The sequence below is a fragment of the Zootermopsis nevadensis genome, unplaced genomic scaffold (assembly GCF_977971745.1).
Source record: "Zootermopsis nevadensis isolate Lab colony 2312 unplaced genomic scaffold, Znev_1.0 Znev_ptg000040l, whole genome shotgun sequence".
Classification (NCBI taxonomy): domain Eukaryota; kingdom Metazoa; phylum Arthropoda; class Insecta; order Blattodea; family Termopsidae; genus Zootermopsis; species Zootermopsis nevadensis.
In genome coordinates this window covers 1,323,206-1,347,049 of record NW_028259172.1, presented here as the reverse complement: position 1 = coordinate 1,347,049, position 23,844 = coordinate 1,323,206, and the positions used below count along the sequence as shown (strand labels likewise).

General features: G+C 40.4%; 1 protein-coding gene and 1 long non-coding RNA gene across 3 annotated transcripts in view; both read right to left on the bottom strand.

The window, feature by feature from the left end:
* The window catches only part of LOC110836945 (protocadherin Fat 3-like), a 251,388-nt gene that overhangs the window by 195,426 nt on the left and 32,118 nt on the right, over positions 1 to 23,844 (bottom strand). The window contains exon 2 of the mRNA XM_087360253.1: positions 8,829 to 8,890. The gene's annotated coding sequence lies outside the window, so the exon portion shown is untranslated. The remainder of the gene's footprint in view (positions 1 to 8,828; positions 8,891 to 23,844) is intronic.
* Positions 433 to 7,497, bottom strand: LOC147871762 (uncharacterized). 2 transcript variants are annotated; one of them, XR_015538319.1, is made up of 5 exons: positions 6,464 to 7,497; positions 5,096 to 5,295; positions 4,645 to 4,914; positions 3,322 to 3,591; positions 433 to 900 (listed from the first exon to the last, which is right to left on the bottom strand). It is a non-coding gene; the product is annotated as an uncharacterized LOC147871762 (long non-coding RNA). The 2 variants fall into 2 exon arrangements; XR_015538318.1 differs by having other exon boundaries at positions 5,129 to 5,295.

Genomic DNA, 23,844 nt, shown 5'->3' with positions numbered 1-23,844 from the left:
ACTGCCTGTGGCCAAACAGTTTTTGATGTCGACATTTCTACTGCACTTTTAGATTAACTATTAGACCACCAGGGTGGGATTAATCTGGTTAGTAACCTCGGGATTCGATGTGCGAACCATTCTACAATCACCCATTACAACTCTCAGCTAATATGCTCTGAACCAACTAGGCTGATAATAGTTAGTGTATGTAGGCTTCACTCGCTAGTAATATCCACTGCAGCCATAATCATCCACATGCATTCACGCAGAAACACGATGGGCCGATGTATGGCGTATGTTTTCCGGGTAGGTAAACCGACACATTGCCAGGTGCATGGCAAAGACGCGAATTCACTAGTGCGATCTGAAACTGGCAGATATCCATCGCTAAAATGTCGCTTTCTGCACTAAGGTATATTTTAAAATATAACTTTTCAACGTCTACTATTTTGCACCTAACGCTATATATAGCAGGGCCTAGTTTGAACCACATGTACCACCAATAACAGTAAGTTTTTCTTTATTTATGAGTCTTATACAAATTTCTGTGTAAACGGATTACTTCCTTAAACAACATTAATACATATATCTTAGTCATGGTTAAGCGTTGTTTTCTTTGCGGTACGGACTAAATTCTTAAATAATATTTGATGAACTTCTTAGTAATCATGTATTTGTCAACTTGAAAAAAGTAGACAGTTCCTTGCGTATATCTTGGTTTTTAATATAGTCATTTTAACATTTCCTAAAAAAATTTCCGCTGCTTCAATTGTACTAAACGTTTTTCCTCACAACTCAACTATCACTTTCAAATATCTGACAGTGGATGTGTCTGCACATTATCTGTTTAAACACCATGCCCACTTCTATATCATATTACGGAGATGACGCCCCTCATACCACTTCAAAACTCATTTCCTGGAAAGAAAGACAAAAGTGTGCTTAAACAGTCTCGAAACCACGATGCGCGCGCCACCAAACACTCCACACAGACTAACAAATTACATGAGAGAGGGAGGAGAGAACAGATCAAGGTTTTATGAAAACAAAGTAATCAAAATAACTTCTGGATCCGAGATAGGTAATTATGAGAATGGATAAAACTACATAATATGGAGCTTCATAATTTCTACTTTTCAACAAAAACTCGCACCGAACAGACGAGAAATACACATGACAAGTTCGCCTTTCTCAAAAACACATGACAGTGTAATAAACTAACTTCTGAAATAAAATACTGATGTCGTGAAGATCTGCAAAGAATAATGAAACACCAGAAATTATTCCACAAAGCAGCTTATAATCAAACACGTGGCTGTAAACTTCTAAGCTGCAAGACGATGGGGCAGTGAAAGTTAAATAAATCGAGTAGGAACTTCTAAGAGAACATGAAGAAAGAAATGGCAAAACTGAATGACATCTGACTCTGATAGAGACGTTTTTTGTCACTGGGTTACAGCGCCTTTTATAAACAAAGTGCCTTAAGTAATTTCTCGTTCAGCTTCAGTCCTTCAACAAAGCGAAGTACAGTTTTGAATTTCCGCATGTTTAGACTATCTCCCCTTTAAAAGGGGAAACGAATGATTGAACTTAAATTTCCTCTTGTTTCCGTACCTGTGGTAACAGTCGAGTTCTTAATAATAACAGAATTTTGAATTTTATAATTCACGCACATCAATCTTGGGGGGGGGGGAGAGACAAAGTGACAGCCAGCCGGTAACTGGGTGTCAAAAAAGCGAGGTTGGCACCGAGTATGAACACACAGCACTGCAGCCAACACTGGGCGAGACGAACGTTATCTCCCACGTGAAAGTCGGACTGTGGTTGGATCGAGGGAACACACAAAAGATAAATTTACCACATTCCACAAAATTAGTTCGAAATGACTTGTAATTTAAATATTTTTGCATGTTGATTCGTACAGACACACAATTCCTTCCCAGATTAGCTTTAAATTATTCCAACGATTTTAGACTGCGTGTATTTTTAACTGCCTGTACAATTTTTATATTAATCACTGGTAGACGTTTAATTTAGTTTTAATTGCGTTTTGCGTGCTGACAGTCGTTAGGTATCTCATATTGGTTGTCGTTACTGAAAACACGATTTAAAGTTCATTAATTATTGGAATATTAATGCACAATTTATTAAAACAAGGAAAGGTCATACGTAAGAGCTTGTCATTTTGAACTCCTCATATGTTTATATAACTGACAAACTCGTAAAACATTTATATACCTGCAATTAATCTTGAAATCAGGTCCTTTACATATAAGCCTAATATGCAAAGAAAGTTTACATATCAAGTAATAATTCGATACAGATGATTACATCCTAACACGAAGAAATGGGTAACTACATAATACGGAAGACGAAAAGTATAAACTTAGAAGAAAATCGTTTGGATTGGAAAATACAGCAATCAGGAAGTGGGTTCGAATATGAGCCAATTGAAAACAATTTTCATTATAAGAACATACCGTCTGTTTGACTTCCCACATCCTTTTCCCGGTCTTTCTAAAAGTTTACTCCCCTAATATGAAGCTACTGATTTCCGCAACATAAAAGTGCGAAGACAGTAAAAAAAAAAAGACATTCACACAAAATCATCACACAGTAATTAGATGTTATAATCAGTGCATTGGATCCAGAGTTCGACTGGTTATTTTATTCTGTCCGAATACAATGTTTCACAACCCGGCCTTACGTCATCTCTAAACCGCTGCTTTCCATACGCAGTGTTAATACGACATGCAATCTAATATGACCGTTCTTCGGTTATTCCGCATCTGCTTATCGACCTGTTACAATAGATGGCCGTCGAAATGCGCATCTCCGACACTTCCTATTTCAACGTAGTGTTAACAGGATTCGTCCGAAGGACATTTGTTCCCGAGGTAAAGCTTGAATGCTGCACCCCCCCCCAATACAATCCTGGGAAAACTATGAAATTATATGATTAAAAGGGTCAAGTCGGGCTGGGCACGAGTCAGAGTAAGTTAATTTTAAAGCAGCTGGTACAGATAGTTACCACTGTGCTTCAGAGTTTAAAAGAATATAGAACTTCCCTCCATCAGTTCTAATTAATCATCAGTAGCCATATAATCCAGGGAGATCAGATAGGGTCATTACATATAAAGAAAGAACCCCCAAACGGAACAGCGTTTCCAGAAACGTAAAGAGTTAGACTGGATCTTGTCGTCTTTCTTGGCGGGGGGGGGGGGGGGGGGGCAGAGGGGGGGGGACGGACTAGGAGCGTGTCGGTTACCATTTTTATTACCCGCGACGAGCCATTAATTCCTCCTATCTAGAGAGCCCCCTGGGAGCATCAAACCTTACCTCTTAATCAGCCATGTCCCAGAGGCGAATGAGGATTGCACGCACAGAAGAACATCCCAGTTCCGCCCAAGCGCTTCGGTAATCTTTAACCTTGACTTTCTGACAAGGCAATTCATCAATGTCCTACGTCATGTTATACATCCTTCCGATTGTTATTGGCTGGTCTCAGTTTCTTTGCCTTTAGTATGGTGAATCCGCTATCCCCGTGCACCGTAAGCCTTATTACGGTTCACTCAGTACGATGAAAACAACCGACGTGCAGGGTAGAAGCTTCATTAAGAAACAGAAATGTCAGTAACGTACAAGACATAGACATTTCCGCTCATTACGTACTCTTTCATTGTCCCTTCCAAGTACCACACCTTAAAAAGTTTCTTACGCTAAGTAAGAGTTTAGTGTTTTGAAAAGAATTGCTATTACTGTTGGTAACAAATGTATGGCATACTTGGACGGAAACAGACGTAATTTTTTCGGTATTCTATCGCATTACCTGGACAGTAGTTAGCAAATTGGACCGAGGCAGCTCGAAATGGCGTGCAACTGTTAAATGTTGTCATGACGGAGAAGAATATTACAGTTTCATAACAGAATATTTCTCGATGAATTGAATAAACAACAAATAAAATATCTGTACTTAAGCGGGTACTCTGCTACTGTTGAGGACTAGCCGTAGTAAACAACTTTATATGTTACAGCAACACGTTCAAGATAACATAAAGTTCCGCCTTCTCTTACGACGCAAATCCGTGGCTTAGTGAGATCTGAGTCCAAAATCGCAGTCAATTAGTTAATTCGTTAATTTGTCAGCCCGCTGAATATTTAACAGGATATTCAAGTAGTAGTTATTCAATCAGACAGCTAGTTACTTACGTAACACGCATATTTAAACAAAAAAGAATAATCCTATATTACATCGGGAAATATTAAACCTCGTCTGCATGCCCGTCTCTCATGGCTTGTCCGTACATTCTATAGCGACGAAACTCTAACCAGCGTTCTGTGATGCCGGATAGAAACTCCACAAGTTGGAAACACATCCACATACTACACTTTCAAGAAGCTAACCATGCAGTTACAACAAGGACAGCTTTCCCAGATGGGCGAAAACGCTAACCCTTAACTCAACCGATTTCGGTTTAAACTACTGTGTTCAAAGTTTCTGAAGTTTGTCTTGAAAGAAAGTGTTGAATACAAGAAGAGGTTGTTTATCCTCAAGTGTGTGGTATTTCTAAAAAAGAAACCTATACTATTGTATTTACAAACTTCTAATCTTTGGTAAGAGCTTCTACTTTGTTGAGAAGAAAAAGTTTCAACTGTAAAGACCTCTGGCTTCCCATGAAACTACGACGTTCAGGCACAAATTCCCTCTGAAGATGTCCATCTGTACATTCTGTACATATGAAATCCAGATCGGTGTTTGTTTGTTCTCACATACGCCTAAAACGATCTCAGACATGCCCCTAGATAGCACTCGAGGCTGGTCTTCGCCTTATTCTAAATCTCATGTCAGCGACACTGAGCGTCGGGTTGCCAGTGTCATGTCCTATGGCGCCATTAGGTTCAGTGGTGTCCAGAAGCACAAATTTCCCTTTCCTAAGGTAATACAAGAGAGAAAAAGCAGAGATTATTTGTGTAAATTTATGGTGCTTCGTGTCTCCGGTGCTTAACTAATCATTACGTCATGCAGGCGTATGGAAGGTGTGGAGATATAGCTCCAAACATTCTTAACCTCAGTATTAGATGGAGATGAGAGGTTTGTTAGCTTCACACTCACGCCGCTTTGCATCCGAGGGAAGATATTTCGTACCCACTGTGTAGAAGGCTATGCGGGCCATAGTGCCGGTCCAGACGTCGTGGCAAGGAGGAAAATCCTAACAACCCTGCCTTGTCAGGAATCGAAACTAGGTCGTCCAGCCCGTAGCGTATTCACAAGAGTAGCCTACTGACTGAGCCATCGCATCTCAGTTCGGAGAGCTATGAAATTCAGAAAACAACATTTTAGTCAGAGCAAGGGAACTGTTCTCTGAGTCCCAGTTTATCGTACAGAAACCAACTTGGAAACTAACTCGAAGACATAATCTATTCTAGGAACTTGATAAATTGGAACTGCCTCCCGTGTGTTATTAACGCGAAAGGTATGCGGTTACAAGTTACTAAAAACACATTCTGCCCATTTTCACGTTTAAAAACATTTAGCCGTTTTGGAAAACAAGTCAATTAGGTTTCTACAGATTCAAACAGTAAAAAAAAAGTTAAAGTGCAGTAGCTCAACGACGAGCTTTACAGTGGTTCAATCGATAAATTTACTGACAAATCTAATTACAATGTATCGGTAAAATTCAATTACTTACATGAATATGCCCGTGGTATAATTGCATGCGTTTATTCAAAATCGTGCAATGGTTAGTATCACCAATATGTAACATAATGCAGGTTGTACAATTCAAATCAATGTCATTCGTGATTTAAATTATCTGTAATCACTTGATCAGTCTACCACCCCTCAGTATGATCGTTTCGCATTAGCTTTGACAGGTAATCTGAAAACTGTTAGGCCTACAGAGTTCGCAACTACACACAGCTTGTGTTAACTCATTAATATCGACTTTGACATATGTGATGCCTCAAACGCGGAAGGTGATAAGATACGGTAAGACCACGGAAGTCCAACTTCATTGGTTCGTATGTGGGTCTCGGGTTTAAATCTCGACGTCGAGGATAACATGATGAGGCTATTGATAAGTCTTAGCAACATCTAAAGGAAACGCCAAGATAGTGTCTAAAATAGGCCACGACCATTTTCTTCAACGTCCTTAACAAATGTTTGTGCAATTCGGTGCAGCAAAAACTAGACAATTCAAACTACGAAGATAAATGAATTAATGGTAATAATTATTTAATAAAAGCAATATTAATATGAGGCCTTTTCATACCCATACATAGTTCCATCGAAACAGATAATTCTTCGCTTATATTCACGTAGACTGTAACACAAATTTTACTGGCTTAAGCACGCAAAGTCGCATTATCGTCATCATGTAACTCCACAATTAGTCCAGGTTCCAAGAAAATTCGATGCAACCCACTCCTTGCAAAGTCTTCTAACATAAAATTTTGTATGAATTTATTGTGACTCACTCACAAAATAAAGAGTCCCTCTGGACAAGGAATCGGAGCACAACTTTCCAATGACTACGTTGCAAGATGAAGTTTCTAAGTTCAGAATATTGTTACTGTGGCACAAACTAGCAGTTTCGAGTCTTCTAGTCGCAAATCCTCCTAAGTTTAGGAAAAACATATGGCCCCCTAACTTCAGACTGAATGCAGAACGTTTATCCGACAGGCCGGGAACTTCTTGTGACAATATATGGCTTCACAGGGGACTGCACAGTCGTTGAAGCGGTCTGCAACACGTAAACTTACAGGTCGACGTCAATCTATAGTAGTATGCAGGCCTAAATGGAAGAATAAAAATACGTAAAGCTACCATCGAATAATACTCTGCAGAACGTAGTGGAAACGCGGGCATTGGGCACACACATACAGGCCAATACATAGAGTATATTGCAAATACATATTGAGAATGGGTAAGAAAATAAATACTTATCGTCTACTTAGTCAGAAAGTGTACAAAGCTGGAGTAACGGTCATCCACTTCCTCATTTGCATGGAAACGGGCTTTTCAGCGCTCTGTTGACTTTGTTCTGCCCCTTGGCTAACGTGTAGCATCTCAACAGTTCATGTAATACTCGGATATCATGAACAAGACCATAACACAGAGAACAACGTCAGGGAACTTGCGTCTAAAACCAGTTCTTTATAGTCTTATGCACTGCGCATACCGCTAAACCTAATAATTATTCAAGACGCACTTGTAATGTCCTTTCAAAATTATGATGCGTAGCTTAATTTATGGAAAGAAACTTTTATGAATGCTACACAAACATTTGTCGTTCTTTGTCTTTTTCACGTGGGATGTAATTTAAATAAAAATGAGTTTCTATTTTGTGCGTTTCATGGCAACAATAAATAGGTGAAAACCAACAACAGATGGCAGATAAGATAACGCAGGAGAGGCAGATCATTGTTGCAAAAATTGACCGTAGCATAGACACAATGTACAACTTACAGTCGGTAACTACCTTTCCTTGAATTTCACTAAATATTTACCATATTAAAAATGTTTCATGCATTATATAGGACTACCAATAATCTGTATAAGAAAACTGGCGAGGTTTAATTTGAACTCCATGCAAATTTAAGTATACCTAAATACCTATAAGACCCACATCAACTAGAATAAGAACTTCTCGTAACATTTTTTAATGCAGACGATCAACAACATATTTGATTAAAATTCATTCACTAGTACACAAATAATTTCCGAGTTCCCTATCAAGCGTTCACTTGTGTATCAACGAAAAGACGTAATGATAATCTAAGAACCAATTAACTCGTGGTTAAGCTACGAACATACAGCCCGCTTCCGTACTTTTAATTCGATAGACAAAGAAATATCGCATAGACCTTCTTACTCCAATAAAAAATCCTCTTTTAAGGTGAGACTTATCAAAAAGGAAGTAAAAATAAGACGTCTTGGCATATTGTCTCATTTGTTTGAATTTTAGACGTCGGAGAGACACACTAGAACCACTATAACGACGGTAGAGTTTTTGTAAAGGTGGTACGGATGACAATGAAGACACACAATCCGGTCGCCAGACAACCGTGGCCTAAGTGACGTCAGACACACGATAGTTGTGACAAAGCGCCGATATTCTGCGACTCTTTTGTTATTTTCCTCCTTCTTTCGGACGTGCAACAAGAAGGAGAACACTTTTGCACTCTGGACAGTGGGATACAACCAGATCACTGCAGAGAGATGTGTAAAACGTTCTAGATGAAACAGAACAACGATACACCGTCTTACCGTAGGAGCTGTTGTGTTACGTTTAACACCAGGTATAGGGCGTCATATAAACGCATCAAGCGTTAATCTTTTTTTTTTCATTCGGGGAGACTTGCTATTCGAAACTTTACCCCCTAATCCTAATTTGTCGTCGTTTTATTCAGTTACACTAGACGAACGCCAAGATAGTGCTTTCGAACAAGATTGCCAACACTCCCTCCTTCCATATAAAAATCCCCCGCCGTCTAAGCAACCCGAACTTCGTTACGTGTTCACAAGTGTCTGTAACTGTAGCACGCCTGCAGGCGGAAGAAAATCCAGCTTTTTAAGAGGTCATATTCAATACACTTCAGGAAATGGACAATGCCCAAAATAACCGCGGTACAGCGCGGATGTGGCGTCACGATAAGCTCCCAGGTTTTGACAGTCAGACCAAACAACCGCGACTGTTCGCGGTATACATACGCAAATCATTACCCCAAGCAAGGAATTATACTCGTATATGACCAGGTTGACAAATTATCTATTTAAAAACACAAACGGAATGTACTAATTTGAAACTCCAATAAAGTAGGTAAAAAGGTTTACTTGTACTCACCTCCAAAATGTGTTCGGCCTGGCTCTCCCTGTCGGGTTTTCTACTTGTTGTCTTAATTACACCTGCAACAAACACAGAAAATAATACGATGCAGAAGAATATTAATCACTGAGTTCAATCAGGTATCATCACAAATTTTATGCAATAGTCAAATTGGTACGAACAATGGTTATATCGGATGTAGAAGTGTTTGGATTTCAGAATTAGTTCCTGACCAAATACTAAAAACCAACGGGAAATCCAAAAACAGTGTATATATATATATTATTTCTACGATGCATCATTAGGTAACCTTCAGCTGCTTGAATTTTCATAATGCGATAAACTGTATTTTGGGTACTACTGCGCTCTTTCCGAAATACACTAAAAATTAATAACATCCCACAGTTGTTTCTCAAAGATGAACAATTTTTGTTTGCTACATTTTTTAAGCCGCTCCGGTGTGTAAGAAGTTTGGAGACCGGCGATGACGGAGGCAGTATGACCTCTGAAACGTTGGTAAACTTCTACCAGACTACACAGCGCAACAACCCAGAAGACAGAAGTCTTCATACTCATCCCCTTGATGACGGAGGCAGTACGACCTCTGAAACGTTGGTTAACATCGACCAGACTACACAGCGTAACAACCCAGAAGACAGAAGTCTTCATACTCACCGCTGTGAAAATTTCAAATCATACAAAAAGAAAGGATTTTAAGACGCAGAAACTTCCAGTCTCAATGTAGGCTACTGTTTCAAATTTTACTTCAAGTACCGACACAAAGAGGAAATTTTGGATCACAGTGTAGAAAATCCACCACCACGACATAAAATGAACCCTCCCATCTCTCCTCTCTTACCCAACAACCAATGAAGAAAATCGATTCCTTAACAAGTTTCAATAGATTTCAGGCTGTAAAGGATGGATCTTAAAAAGTTGTGGGCTACAACTTGATAATATCGAAAGAACGAGGCTTTAAAGTGGTGGTATCCCGGTCAAGTACCTAGGAATGATACATCCTGTGTACACAGACCACTTAAATAGAAAGGAAATAAGAAAAGTGAACAAATTAAAGTTAAACAAAGAGAAGGATAATATATGACAAAGAAATATACTGGAATTGATACTACAATAAGGGAATGGCCAAACTTCATACTGCGAAACTAATACGACCAAATTGTACTGGACACACCGACAAAACAGACAGTACTGAAGGGAGGAAATAGGATAAAGAACACAGCTGGGCTCAGGGTACTGTCAGTCTCTGGCTGTGTGCAATATTCTGTCTGCAAAGCTTCCTTTCCTGTCTTCTGCAGACACGCTGAGACTACCATGGGTTAAGGAGCGGCAGAAGTGTAATACGAAGACAAGCAAAAGTAACTTTTTGCAATCGATTCACAATCTAGAAGAAGGTCATATTGCGAGACCATGCACAAACTAAAGGATTCTTGGTGACTAGAGTGATTTACGGTTGGTCTACTAGGTTTTTGTTCTAATTACCAGTACCTACGTCACACAGCTTAGAACCAGGTTTGCAGTTTGTAAAAGCCTGAGGTTCTGGATATTAAGTAACGTTGTATTGCATTATTGTATACTCTCCTTCCGTCCCTAAAATTTCACTTTTACGAACCCCTCTGTACCACAAGAGTGCCGTAATTTCTTCCGTCGTTTTTCATTCGAGTTTACCAGCAGCAGTAAAAGCGTTAACATCGCATCTCTATATGTCTAACACCCTTATCAGCGTCTCTTCTCTCTCCTCATACATTTTCTCTCGTTTTCACCACCATACCCCTCCACTGTTATGCCCTCCCACTGCCCTGTAATAACGATTTCATCAACGTTTCCCAAGGGAAGTGCAGAACTACAGTGTGTTTCACTATTCTCTTCGCACGTGGCAACTCAAACTAGAGGTGACTGAGGTATCATTTCAAAATGTCACTCCTAGTAAACCCTTAGTTCCGCCAACCAGTGAGCGACTTGCAGGGCATTTACCATTGACCCTTCAGACACTAGACATAAAATATTGAAGATAAACAAATGATTAAATATTATTCCTGCTACTGGTTGTTGGATGGCACCATGAGAAAAAAAACATTCTTTAAGGATAAGCACGACCAGATTCTCTGAAACGTCGACAAACTAGCCACAACTGACCGGTGTCCCTAGTCAAGAAGGAAAGTAAGATCAGCTACAACATACTGTGAAACCTAAAGATTCTATAACGCATTCTTCTACTGCAAAGTTTTTCCGAACAAAATTGCGTGTATTTATCATTTCTTCCATGAGTGTTACATGTCTCGTCAACTTAACTGTCCTACCTCAACCTGTTTCGATCAATCTAAAATATTTGGCAAACTACAAATTACATGAGATTTGAAGTCCACAAGGCGGTGAAGACGGCGATGTTGCACTGGGTCCAGGCCAGAATATGGAGACAGAAACGTTTTTATCCACCAATGAGTCCACAAGGCGTCACAACCCAGCAGAATAGCATAGCACAAATTAAGGATCTTAGTATGCAATGTGGCCCAACCTACTGCTACTTCCCCTATCTCACGCCAAGAAATTCTCAACAGCATTTTGGTACTCAACAGATCTCAGGATTCATCTACAGTCCAATACAACAAATAAGTGGGGAACATAAAATGAAAGGATGGAGTGACCACTTTAACCGAACTGATACTGCATGAGAAGCAGAAGATTATAATATCACGGAACAGAACTTACAGCAGTTTCTTCACTGAATGTGGTTCTGGAATATTTTTAGTCAAATTCAGCACGTGTTCGTTTCTTCTCCTCGAAGAAGATAGAACAAGCCGCTAAATGGCCTCAAGAAGTTACAAAGTTGATTAAAGGCTGAAAGTTTCTTTGACTTCTAACCCAATATTGCCCCAAGAAACAGGAATTTTCAAATGTTAAACATCGTAATAAGAGAGTATCTGAACTCAGATTACATTAAACTATGCAATCAGCCCCTCCCAAAAACTAATACTTTAATGATAATATTCCACCTTCAGAAAACCCAATTTCCTTTCAATATTTACTATATCCACATCAAGATTATTACAAACGATTGATAATGTCTGCCCATACCCCTTACAAGTATTTCAGAAGTTTCTTAAACAGTTTCAGGGTTTGGTTTTGAGGTGTTCTTTCCAAATGTTCTATCAATATCTGCACAGTATTTTAAGCACACGATGTTGATTCCTGTTACTTACGATCAAATAATAGCCAGAACAGAATCTCGTGATTTAACTGTCTGCATTCACGCATCATCCTCAGTCTAGTGCAGATGTCAACAGTGAACGGATATTTACGTCTGCAACTCCGTAGGACATAGTGACACAGACAGGGCCAAATTTTCCCTCAGACCCTACCTGGGGATGAACAATGCAGACAACCCATTTACAACACTTAATTCCATCTACTGCTTGGGGATATGCAACGTGTTCGTAAGAACTTGGGGGGGGGGGGAAGGAAGAGAATACCTTTGTGCCGGAGATAAGCAAAAAGGTCTTGGAGATCAAACATTCCGCGTGTTTGTGACATCTCTTAACGGATTTATAAATTACAAAAAATGGAAACTCGGCCTCTGGGCATTACCCAGATCGGATTAAAACGTACACAGCAGATTTATCTGTTCAGTAGCACGGAAACGGGTAATAATACGATACAGCCTGCGGATTATGACGAAATTTATTTAATTCGAAAAAAAAAAACATACTGCAAGTTTTCGATGCGTTGGTAAATCTAGCTGATTATTTTTTTCAAAACAGTCTGTGTAATACTACGTCTCGCCAGCTCCCTCTAAACCCATCTATACTGATTATTGATTGTCATTATAACAGACATTTTAAATTATTTTTATTTGTAAATATTAGTAGCACCGTTAGGATCAAACTTCTCTTTTGTATGGCAGCTAGCAATCGCAGGGGCATATTGAAAACAGGTGAAGCTTGCATACTACAATGACGAAACACATCCAACATATCTGTCGTGTAACTACTATTAAAATATATAAATGAAATGTGCTAAAGTAGATGGCTGTATGCTGGGTTGTGGCGTCGTGTAGTCTGGTAGAAGTTTACCAATGTTCCTTCGTACTCACCGCTGAGAGAACCTCAAATCCTACTGTGTTGAAGTGGCAAAACTATATAAGCGCTCAAAAAATCTCTCTCTCTCTCCCCTCTACACGCGCACACACACACAACAGTTCTCTGTCAGCAGACAAAAATTGGCGACAACATACTTTTGGCTCATACTATTAGAAACGGATGGACCCTGTAGGCCTACAGTCTTCCAGATGAACGGTAATTTTAGAGCTTTATATTTATCATGTTATTATCTCCCTGTTGCCAAGAGAGACGACCGTTTAAAGCGTGGCTAAAGAGATGTAAGATCGATGTAGGGCGAAAAAATGATAAAACTGTAACGCAAAGTGCTCTGAGCATTCATGATGGTAAGAGAACTACATCAACGAACACCAAGGGAGGATCAGAACTAAATGTTGGGGTAGGAGGAGTTCCTAGGGGCCTTAATGCATGTAGCACTGTCGAGGGGTAAAAGAAAGGAGGAGAGATGTTAAAAATGTGGGTTGAAGTATAGGATGTACGGAATTGCCGTTCTATTCTATCGGTGAAAAACATATCCCAAAACCTCAACTGCTGCCCCCCCTCCTCCTCCTAATTACTTGCTCGCATCATACTGGTCTTAAATTTCAAGAAACATAGGCCTTTAGACAATCCATCGCTTTGCAGATTTCCTCACTGACCACAATTCATAACACTGTCTGGGACACGAATTGCTTCTATCCCTTCGACGTAACTAAAATACCATCACTTTTACGTCCTAAGTTTTCAGCACTCGGGGGTTTGCAGCCTGTTCCGATTCAGAACTCCGAAACACTGGATCCTCTAATTAATTTGGTACAAATCGTTAAACAGATTATCGGTCCATCGCAGAGATTCTGCCTACGCTGCAATCAAAACATAAAAACACTAGAAGCGGTTTCCATCCCACTATTCCAGTGTCCAGGCGATTCCATAATGTGCCGTGATCCCACAGAGACCGGATATGTAAACTCTAACTGATATGACATAGTGTTGTGTGTTTAAACGCAATACTGATTCTTAATTACAAGGAATGTTATTTAGACGTTTTGGTGTCCCGACGAAATGAGTGGGATTGAAGTTAGTGTGTACACACCAAGAGTTTATCTTAATCAAACTTCGAGATCGCAAACTCTTTCTCCGGTTACAAACTCCCCCCCCCCCCGTTTTTCATGCGACTTCCATCCCGTCTGGCGGAAGTTAATCTTCTTCATTTTGAGTTTGTGGGAGAGTGTCAGTAATGCAGGCCTAAGAAACAGGCCTCGCCCTGTAGTGACTCAAAATTTTAGACTTGGGCCTAAATCCCACAAACCTGTCCGATCGGCGAATTAAAAATATTTAGCCATCGGCGGTCTTTCTAAACAGGCCATTTAAAACAAACTGTAGCACACGGATCTGAGATATAATTCTATAAACTCGAAGTACGTGAACACAGCTGGATGAACTCAGTCCACGGTTGAACTCCTATCAGTCAGTTCACACAAGTCGACTCACAGGAGATCGATACTGACCACACCTACATGTGGCCTGCGAGCGGGCAACTTCGTGACAACGCATGACTGCGTGTGTTACGTTTCCGTCACTGTCTCCGAGATAAGTTGGCAATGCTGTGGCAGAAACTCCCGGATGAAGATGGGATTGGTGATGACGTCGTCCTAGACGTCAACGGTTTTGTGATCACGAGTGAAACAGGGTCGGGACTTCCGCTTCGGCGGTCTGGACAGGGAATGCCACTACCGGGCCTCATGCTGCGTGCATATAATTCACCTCAGTTTCCTTTATCGTCCCTAGAGTCCTAGCAGTCGGCAACCAACAAAAGCTGAATTTAATTAAATCGTACGATACATCTTTTTTCGTTCTTAGCTTTGTCGGAGCTTTCTCTTTTAAATAATACCTCTCTTGCACTTGAATATGACATAAATTCGTTTTTTTTCTTCTTCCTTATTTCCATTGAAACTAAAGCCGCGTACTATGTTATGTTCAAGATGTTTACGGAGCGGAAGTAAACACAGACGAGGAACACGAACACGAAGTGACACGCGTCGTTCACGATCACACGACGACGCTGCTATCAAACCCTTGTGAATTAAATGGGATTAATCTCGCGGTTGTTCGGTGGGAGGCGAAATACATGCAGTGCAAAGATACTTTCCCGGCTCTCGACCAATAGGAAGCCAAAATGACATCGCTCTCTGGCTAGGTGTTTGTTGACGTCTGCTCCATACACATCCTGAACAGACCACAGCGATCCCTTTTTTCCCACTTCGCCAATAGGCACAACTAGACTGGACTCAATGGGTAACAACGGACATCCCGACGCGGTAGTTCGTTTCTTTGTCATAACTTGGAAGACGGGTCACCTACATTCTGCCTCTTTATTGCCCTCAGCGGTCCACTGAGGCCTCGCTCTTGCGACTACTTATCAGTGAGACTCTGTACCACGCAATGCTTTCCAGTACAACGAACGCGCATTGTTACACGTTCAGTATGAAATTCACTTCAGATCGATCCGTCTTTTAGTTCGTGGATGTTCTAGGAATAAAAAAGGTCTGCTGTATCAGCATGAATTACTTTTTTGCATCGAACCTGTACGCAGGAGAGGGCGAAATAAACTGCATATTGGAACCAACCTTCAACAAAGTGGTTTGCAGTTTTAATTTTAGGACATATCCGTCATCTGTTTTTTTTGTTCTCTCTATAAAACACAATTACACTTCTTGTGTTAAATTCTTATTTTGTCAATAAGAATGTTCTTCTTCCCCTTTTTTACCTGATGATGGTAGCAGAATCCAGATTCTTAAACGTTGTAATAAAAAATATTTAGACAAAACAAATCTGGACCCGGAACTTTCCGGATACGAAAGTCCGAACCACTCTGCATTGACGTTCGGTCTCAAATCGTTTCTGATCCAAGTTCAATTCAATGCCTAGATTATTATCTGACAACGACTATAGCTCTTTCAATATGTTTCAGTTTGTCATCGTTTTCATTTAGTTCGGTTATTTAGGTTTTGTTAGTATGGTACAATGTGGCTTGATTACTCTGTCGTTCGGTCTACGATCTATGTAGATTCTTTACGTCGGACGACAGGAAACAAGATAACAAAAGTGGTGAGAATCGAACCTAGGCCTTCAGTCCCGCCTACCATCACATTTTAGACTAATCTCTAAGGAATCTGTAAACGAGTCCAGAAAGACTGTATATTCGGCAGTTGAAAGTCTGACACGATACTTTTAAATTGCACAATTTCGTGCTCTAAATGTAATAAACACTTCCTTTCGTGGCTTCTTGCGGTCTATTACAAAGGTATAATTAAGTTAGAGGCGTATACGAACCGAGGAAATAAATCAGTAAGCCATATCGGCAGAACGGTGAATTCATTAGTTTCTCTTCAAATAACACAGCTACTTAAAATTTCACACTCAGTTTTGCTGTAAATGTAAACACAACGAAATAAAGCGGCAAGGAGGCGTGAAGGGAAATTACACAGCCAGCGTAATCTTATACCTGCTCACTTAGATTCCAGCCTTAATCAGCATGCAGATTTATAGAGCTATAGGATTTATTCACAGCAAGGGACGGGGATAAGGAAATTGTTATCCACGGCAGGAGTGTCCAAAATGAGCCCAAGTGAAATAACACTTTTGCGCCCATTACATCAAGAGTGAATTTATGTAAGCACGACGTGATACTAAAACTAACCATTAAGGGAAAGAAAGCGAGAAAGCAGTGGTCTGGATTGAACTGGCCCAGCATATGCAACAGTTGCGAGCTTTTATGAACGTGATAATAAACCTTTGGATTTAATTAAGTTAGAAATTTCGTGACCACCATCAGCTTTTCAAGAAATAAACAACACCATGTACACTGTTATTAATTAGTACCATTATAAAACACCATATGTGTATTTGTAGCAACAATTCTGTAGACTTGTAAAGGGAGGTTCAAAATTCGAATCTCGGCCAAGTTACTGGTAATACTTATTGAGATTTTCATGGTTACCCATGGTTTGCTGTCAATATTGTGCGTCTCATTTTCCATGTCTACCCGCAAAAGTAACGGAGAGAAGAAGCTGGAAAACTTGTTCTTCAAAGACAGCAAAAAAATTATTCCCTATGTATAATTTTATGTGGTAAAGAAACAAAAGTGATGTAAGATTTGAGGTTTTCACAGCGGTGAGTATGAAGACTTATGTCTTCTCGGTTGTTGCGCTGTGTAGTCTGGTCGATGTTAACCAACGTTTCAGAGGTCATACTGCCTCCGTCATCAGGGCGATGAGTATGAATATTTCTGTCTTCTGGGTTGTTGCGCCGTGTAGTATGGTCGATGTTTACCAACGTTTCGGAGGTCATACTGCCTCCGTCATCAGAGTATGAAGATTTCCGTCTTCTGGGGTGTTGCGCTGTATAGTCTGGTCGATGTTTACCAACGTTTCAGAGGTCATACTGCCTCGGTCATCAGGGGACGTAGCTGTAGATATATTCTGTGCATGCACCCTCGTAGGGTATATGACGCAAGCACGAGGCAGTAAAATGTGGACACCCCGGCTTTAGTTTAGGTTCATCTCGTTATATGCGATACGGAGTGGTAAATGTCAGCGAGGGAGGGTTTTTTAAAGTAATGTCGCCACCCCAGTTCGTACACAACGAAGGCCGCTACTCTAATCCCACCTACAGCAAATCCTGTGTGAAAGAAACCTAAACCCTCCCAGACCTAAAGGGCTGAACAGGTTTTAAGACTGGTATTAGTGTTGGCTTATCTTATTGTGAAACAATCATCATGATCAATACCAGATTCTACGAGTATAAGAGCATGAAGTTGTAACATCGAGATAAAAAAAATTATTTTTCGCCTACAAACAGCAGTATCCTTAAAATAAGACTGTTTAAAAACGATTAAGTATGGCGCATAAGCACGTAACATACCAAGTGCCTCGTATCACAAGGAACTGTTCTACTTCTTGATATAAACTACGAATATTAACAAAAAAAAAACACAGAAAGGCAGGGCTCACAAAGGCGGAGATGATACGGTGATTATGAATACTATTAATTCAATTGCATTACAGCTGGGGTTCAATGATGACAGCAGGATTAGCCACTCGTAACTGTACCAAATCAGAGAGTAGGAGAAAGACCTGGAAATACGGCATGAAATACGGAAATAAGAAATGTAACAAAATTTTGATCGGAAAAACTCAAGAGAGCGCCTAAGAGATCCAGGAGTGGAAGGGATAATACTATTAAAACAGCTTTAAAGAGCTTTGTGCCTCCATAACTGAAGTTTTAGATAAGAGGTGACCGGTCATATTCACGTTCCGGACGCTCTGCTCCAGGGGAAACAAAGCCAGCAGCCTCTGGAGAGCTGTGTCTGGACACGGTGCCTGCACCTGCCGAGAATCTAACCCTGGTCTTCGGGTCCGTCTGTTTACTGACTGAACTATCCACGAGATCTGGCAAATCTCATTTGATCTCCCTTGTAATATGTTTTCAACTAATCTGTCAACGTAAAATCGTTACTTTCAGCATCCGAATGGAAAAAAACAAGCTCGTGACAGGACAAAAAAACTGTTGTTCTGCGTGAGCGACACAGATGATCCTCCAGAACAGAACGAGAAAAATGCGTAGAAAAAGTAGATCCCTCGGATGGCACGTGTTAATGCGATGTTTCCGGTTCCTTGCAAAACTGAATCACATGCTGTTATGAATACAGCCCCCCCCTCACTTTTTTGAGCAAAATAGAATTACTCCATACTATATTTCTCCATTTCAGTAGCAGGCAAACGTAAGATTTGTGTGTTTTTTCACGTGATCAGTATATAATTTTGTCACATATCCTGAAGACATAGGCAGTATGTCCCCCATACATCGCAAATGTTTTTATTACCACATGACGTCTTCAGAACACAAAACAGAACAAAACTGAAACTGAATTAAACGTTTGTACAAAAAAAGTCAGAAAAACAGTAGAGTGTACATAAATTTTTGATATCAAAAGTTATAAATAAATTAAACAAACATATACTTCTCTTTTGTTTACCGACAATCCGTACATTTAGTGCTTAAAATACAGCGTGGTTCATATGTCGCTTTACCGACAAAAGTTTACAAACGTTATCTTCCCTTAGCAACACTTATTGTAAACAGTATTTGATATTAAAAACTGGCTTTCATTATCTATTGTATTTATTTACTTTTGATTTTATATATAAAGTGACAACAAAATATTTCGTTAGCGTTGTGGGCACAGTCCTGGTAACGCCAATTACGAGCCACTCCTAACAAATACCAGAAATTAATGCATTTACAGATAATTCATGTGAACAGACCAGCTACTTTAAGGTGAAGTCGGATAATTTATTCAGTCACATAATTCAAATAAATTTCGGCCACGGAATTATTTTCATTTCTATTCCTCCCAGACCACGACTTCTTCTTTCCATAACTTTGCAATGCATGATTCATTATTAACCGATCAAACGATTCAATTATCTTAGCTACTGACGTCATTAAATAAACCCTGAACACACTGAAGCCTTCTCGGACGATAATCCGTGTGAGAACGCTATAATCGAACGTTTCAGAGACTGTCTCTGCTTCTATCATCAGGCAGAGACAAGTCTCCGAAGCAATGGATCGTTCTGCACACTCGGCAGAGCAGTTATGCCCCTGACGCTATGCTTCACTCTGCACGGTGAATTATTCCGTCAGCAACAGGGAAAGGGTTAGAACACCAACTGCCTGACACCGACACACACAGCAGAGCAACAGAGAAGGGCTCATGGGAAAAATGTAGTGGCCACGTGGGTATCAAAAGACGTTTCTGAAGTACCTACTTTCCACACGAACAGGTCTAATGCAAGTCGTGAAGTGTTCCTTAAGATGGTTTGTCCTTCCCTCGGGATATGGAGTCAACAGAACGAAACAGAAACTGAAGGCGGGAGACACGTAGTCGTAGACTATGCGAACTTGTACTTTTCAAAAAATAGACATGAGGAAGCATGCGGAGCTTTGCGAGACAACAAACAAAAAAGCATCCCCCACCCATATAGACAACCACACAAGACAGATCTACGATCATTTATATGTGCTTCTATTAACGCAGGTACGACATAAAATACACGTGTCTTCCAAATGAATTATCTGTGATATTTTCAAACCTCATTTGCCTAATTTGACTATTATAGGTGCAGACCTTTGATTACAGAGCTGAAGGGATTTATGATGTGACAGCACAGAGATCTTTTCTTTATAGAAATTTATATTTGAAACAAAGACTATGGTTGTTATAACATACCTTTTTTTTTTTAGAAAATCCACTACGTTTATGGGCTCGAGATTTGGTCCGAAGGTGCGTCGGTAAATAACACGATAGAGACGTATACACAGAGAGTAAAATTCTGGTACTTTCGATATCTTTTAAGATTTTGCTTCTGAAAATCGCGAAAGTTGTGCCAGGATTGACTGGTAGCCAATGACCATTTCGTGGCCGGAGTGCTTTGAGAATGTCACGGTAATTACGTCATCACTAAGGATACGCGAGTGCACGGCTAACTGGGCATTAAATCGACAAAGATCTTCACGTAAAGAGTCCGTTATTGCTGCATAATTTCAGCCAAAAATTATTATGGTCGACAAAATTTTAGGGAAAGACGCCAAAATCAAATTTTATAAAAACCGTTTAGCGGTTGTCCATTTATTACATTTTGACACGCAGGCAAGGAGAAGGTAATGGGCGTATTTCTTGCAACTTTTAGTTGCGAAGACGCCTAAAAAAATGCTACCCATGTGGCCCATCCCGTATGCTGTCATTTTGGTGACGGGCCTGTCACGCCTCATGGAGGTAGAGTTATACAGACACCGCACTGCTGTTTCTCTGTAAAAAGGCGCGTGGCGCATCAAATTAAGAAGCGAACTGAGACGCAGCTATCCGAAAGGAGTCTGCATGTGACGAAAGTGTTAATGCATGATTTATGATGACTGCCAATCACTCACCTCGAGTCTAGCGTGTAGGGGGACTACGCCATGGTCCTGTGCAAACACCGTCAGCCAGTCAGCCAGTAGTGGCTCTTAGACTCCAAGTCCAGGGCAGCCAAGGTCCGGATGTTGCCTGCAACAAAGAACAGAGCACGTTAAATTTGGTTGCAAGAAATACCAATTGTGAATGAGATATCTGTCGTCTCAATTATGCTCTGAAATCAAAATGAAGTTTCTCATAGCAGCAAATGTTTAAGTGCGTTAACTTCAGAACATAGTTTAATTGTTATTACATAAAAGTCTTAACTATTAGCATGTTTATCACTTCACTAATCTGGATTATCGCCTAATCCAGACCACAGTTCCCCCCAAACACGCGGATAAGCCAGGTTTACTGCAATATAAAATGAAAAACCAACTGATCAGTGACATAATGGAATAGAAATCAAATCACTCCAATTTTATTTCCTAGTTACGAACTTCTCCCTGCGAGGCCCCAACTTCGTTCCGAACTCTTACGTCCTCCGGCAAAACCGATGACGATGCGAAGTGAAGTCAGCGAATGGAGGACAGAAAGGAAATGGGACGAAAGACAGTAATGGCAAAGAAAGAGAGAGATAAAGTTAGTCGAAGTCTAGCTGTACATACATACATACCAGAGACGGCTTCGTCATCAATATTGGAGAGGGTGGGATAGTCTCGGCCGAGTCGGTGCGACACAGGATAAAAAAGATAGGGTCTGGGGAGACTGAGAATGTCGACCCCTTTGCTGCCATATTGACAAAGCCATTAGGAAAGCTGAAGGCGGGTGTAAAAGATGGCAAAGTAGTAATACAAAATAGAGACACGTATATAGTTCTACGACACAATGTTCATGAAAACAGTTCAATACATCTTCATCTTTAATCTCTAGACAAACTTGTAAGTCATTAAGTCTTTAGAAAACGATATGGCGGTGTTTAAAACATCGTTAGTACCACTCCAGTGAGTTGCAATAGGGTCCGTAAACATTAAGTAATCCATTGTCCACATATACACATTTTCAATGTCACATCTACAAACCTAAAGACTAAAAGGTACAGAAGTGCAACTTTAGATGTTTTATAACAGTTTGGAACTTAGTTCTCACCCCGACGGAATAACATAGCTTAAGATTTCCTCAGAATAAAGTTCTAACAGGAAAATTAATAGCATTATGCAGAAAATTCAATTATAAGGAACTACATGATATGTACTCTTCATCAAATATCATCCAGTCTGATCAAATCAAGGAAGGTGAAGTAGGCAGTATATGTAGCATGCACTTTGAGATATTACAAACGCAAAACAGCGTTCCCAGTCGTAGAAACGCGAAGATAGAGACACCCCTAATAGTTATTACGGCCCAAATCATGAAGATGGCAGCTTTACGACCTCGTCACCTTTACCCATTTGATGGGAGCCTGGGTGGACCACGGTGCCGGTCTGGACGCGGTATCAATGAGGAAATGTCCCTAAGAAAAGGAACACTTGCGAAACTTTGCGCCGGTCGGAGAACATGTCATTAAAATGTAATGGATCTTAATGAAATACGGAGTGAGATTGTAGTCTGGATCCAAATGGCACTGGGCTATGACCAACGGCGAGCTCCTGTGAATATGGCTATAAACCTTTTGTTCCATAACACGGAAATTTGTTGACTGGCTTACCGACTCAATAAGCTTCTCAAGGACTACGTTGTAAAATACTACAAAGGACAAGAAACAAAGTAGTAATCATAATGTAAGATTTGAAGTTTCCACAGCGGTGAGTAGGAAGATTTCTGTCTTCTGTGTTGTTGCGATCGCCCTGATGACGGAGGCAGTATGACCTCTGAAACGTTGGTTAACATCGACCAGACTACACAGCGCAACAACCCAGAAGACAGAAATCTTCATAGAAATCATAAGCTGCAGACAGAATCCTAGGTGCTTCATAAGGATAACAAATCAGACAAACAAATCTGAGCAGCCATGGAAGCTAGGTGTAGTCGAGCAGCAATGGAGCCCGAGGACCAATACCGCGTCAACAGGAGCACGCAACTGGTTAATCTCGAGAGCCTCCTGCTTTGAAATTCGTTTTTCACGGCGAGAAGTTATTACCCCTCGCGCAACCACAAAGTTGGAGGAGCACCCGCTATCGGCTGTCCGCGAATGCTCGGTCAATACACTCGAAATTCTGTCCGAACAGCAACTTGGTGGCGTCCCATCGCCTTTCAACGAGGTAGGACCCAACCGTTAACACCTGAACAAAATGTAACCATTCCCTGATCCGTACCTGTATACTCCAGACAGCTCCTAATGATAAATGTTCATGTTCTTCCACGCAGTGGAACGCGGGATATTGAGACGTAAAATGAAATACAATGTACGTTCCGGGTTGCTTGAAAAGGTAGAAAAAAACAGCTTTTAATAAACAAGGCAAGAGGGAAATTATGGATGAAGAAACTTAAATATCCTTTGCACACAGACATTACGCCTTAGGGTCTAAAATGAAATGAAAACTTAGTTTACAGAGAGAAGGATGACGCACTGAAAATTAGTAACTAGAGATGTTCTACTCATGTACTTTACCTTTTGCTTTCCCCAAGGAACTTTGCGCTGAACGCTAACCTCGATTGAATTACTGCATGGTAAACACGCACGAAAAGCTCATGGGAACTGGCTGGAAAGTGGTAAATAAATGTAACAGCATAGACTTTAGGCGAAAACAAGACACGAAACGAACAAAATGCAAGGAGGCCTTTCTTTGCTGGTGTTACTTCATTTTGGATGACAGAAGTGGACAGAAGCATAGCCTAATTCTGAGGGATTCTGTGCAGACTGCAGAGACGTGTCACCACAAACAGCGACTGAGACAACTTGCTTACTCGTTGCCACTAGAGGAAAAAGGGAAATGACTAAACATAAATAAAGATTACAAGAAATAAA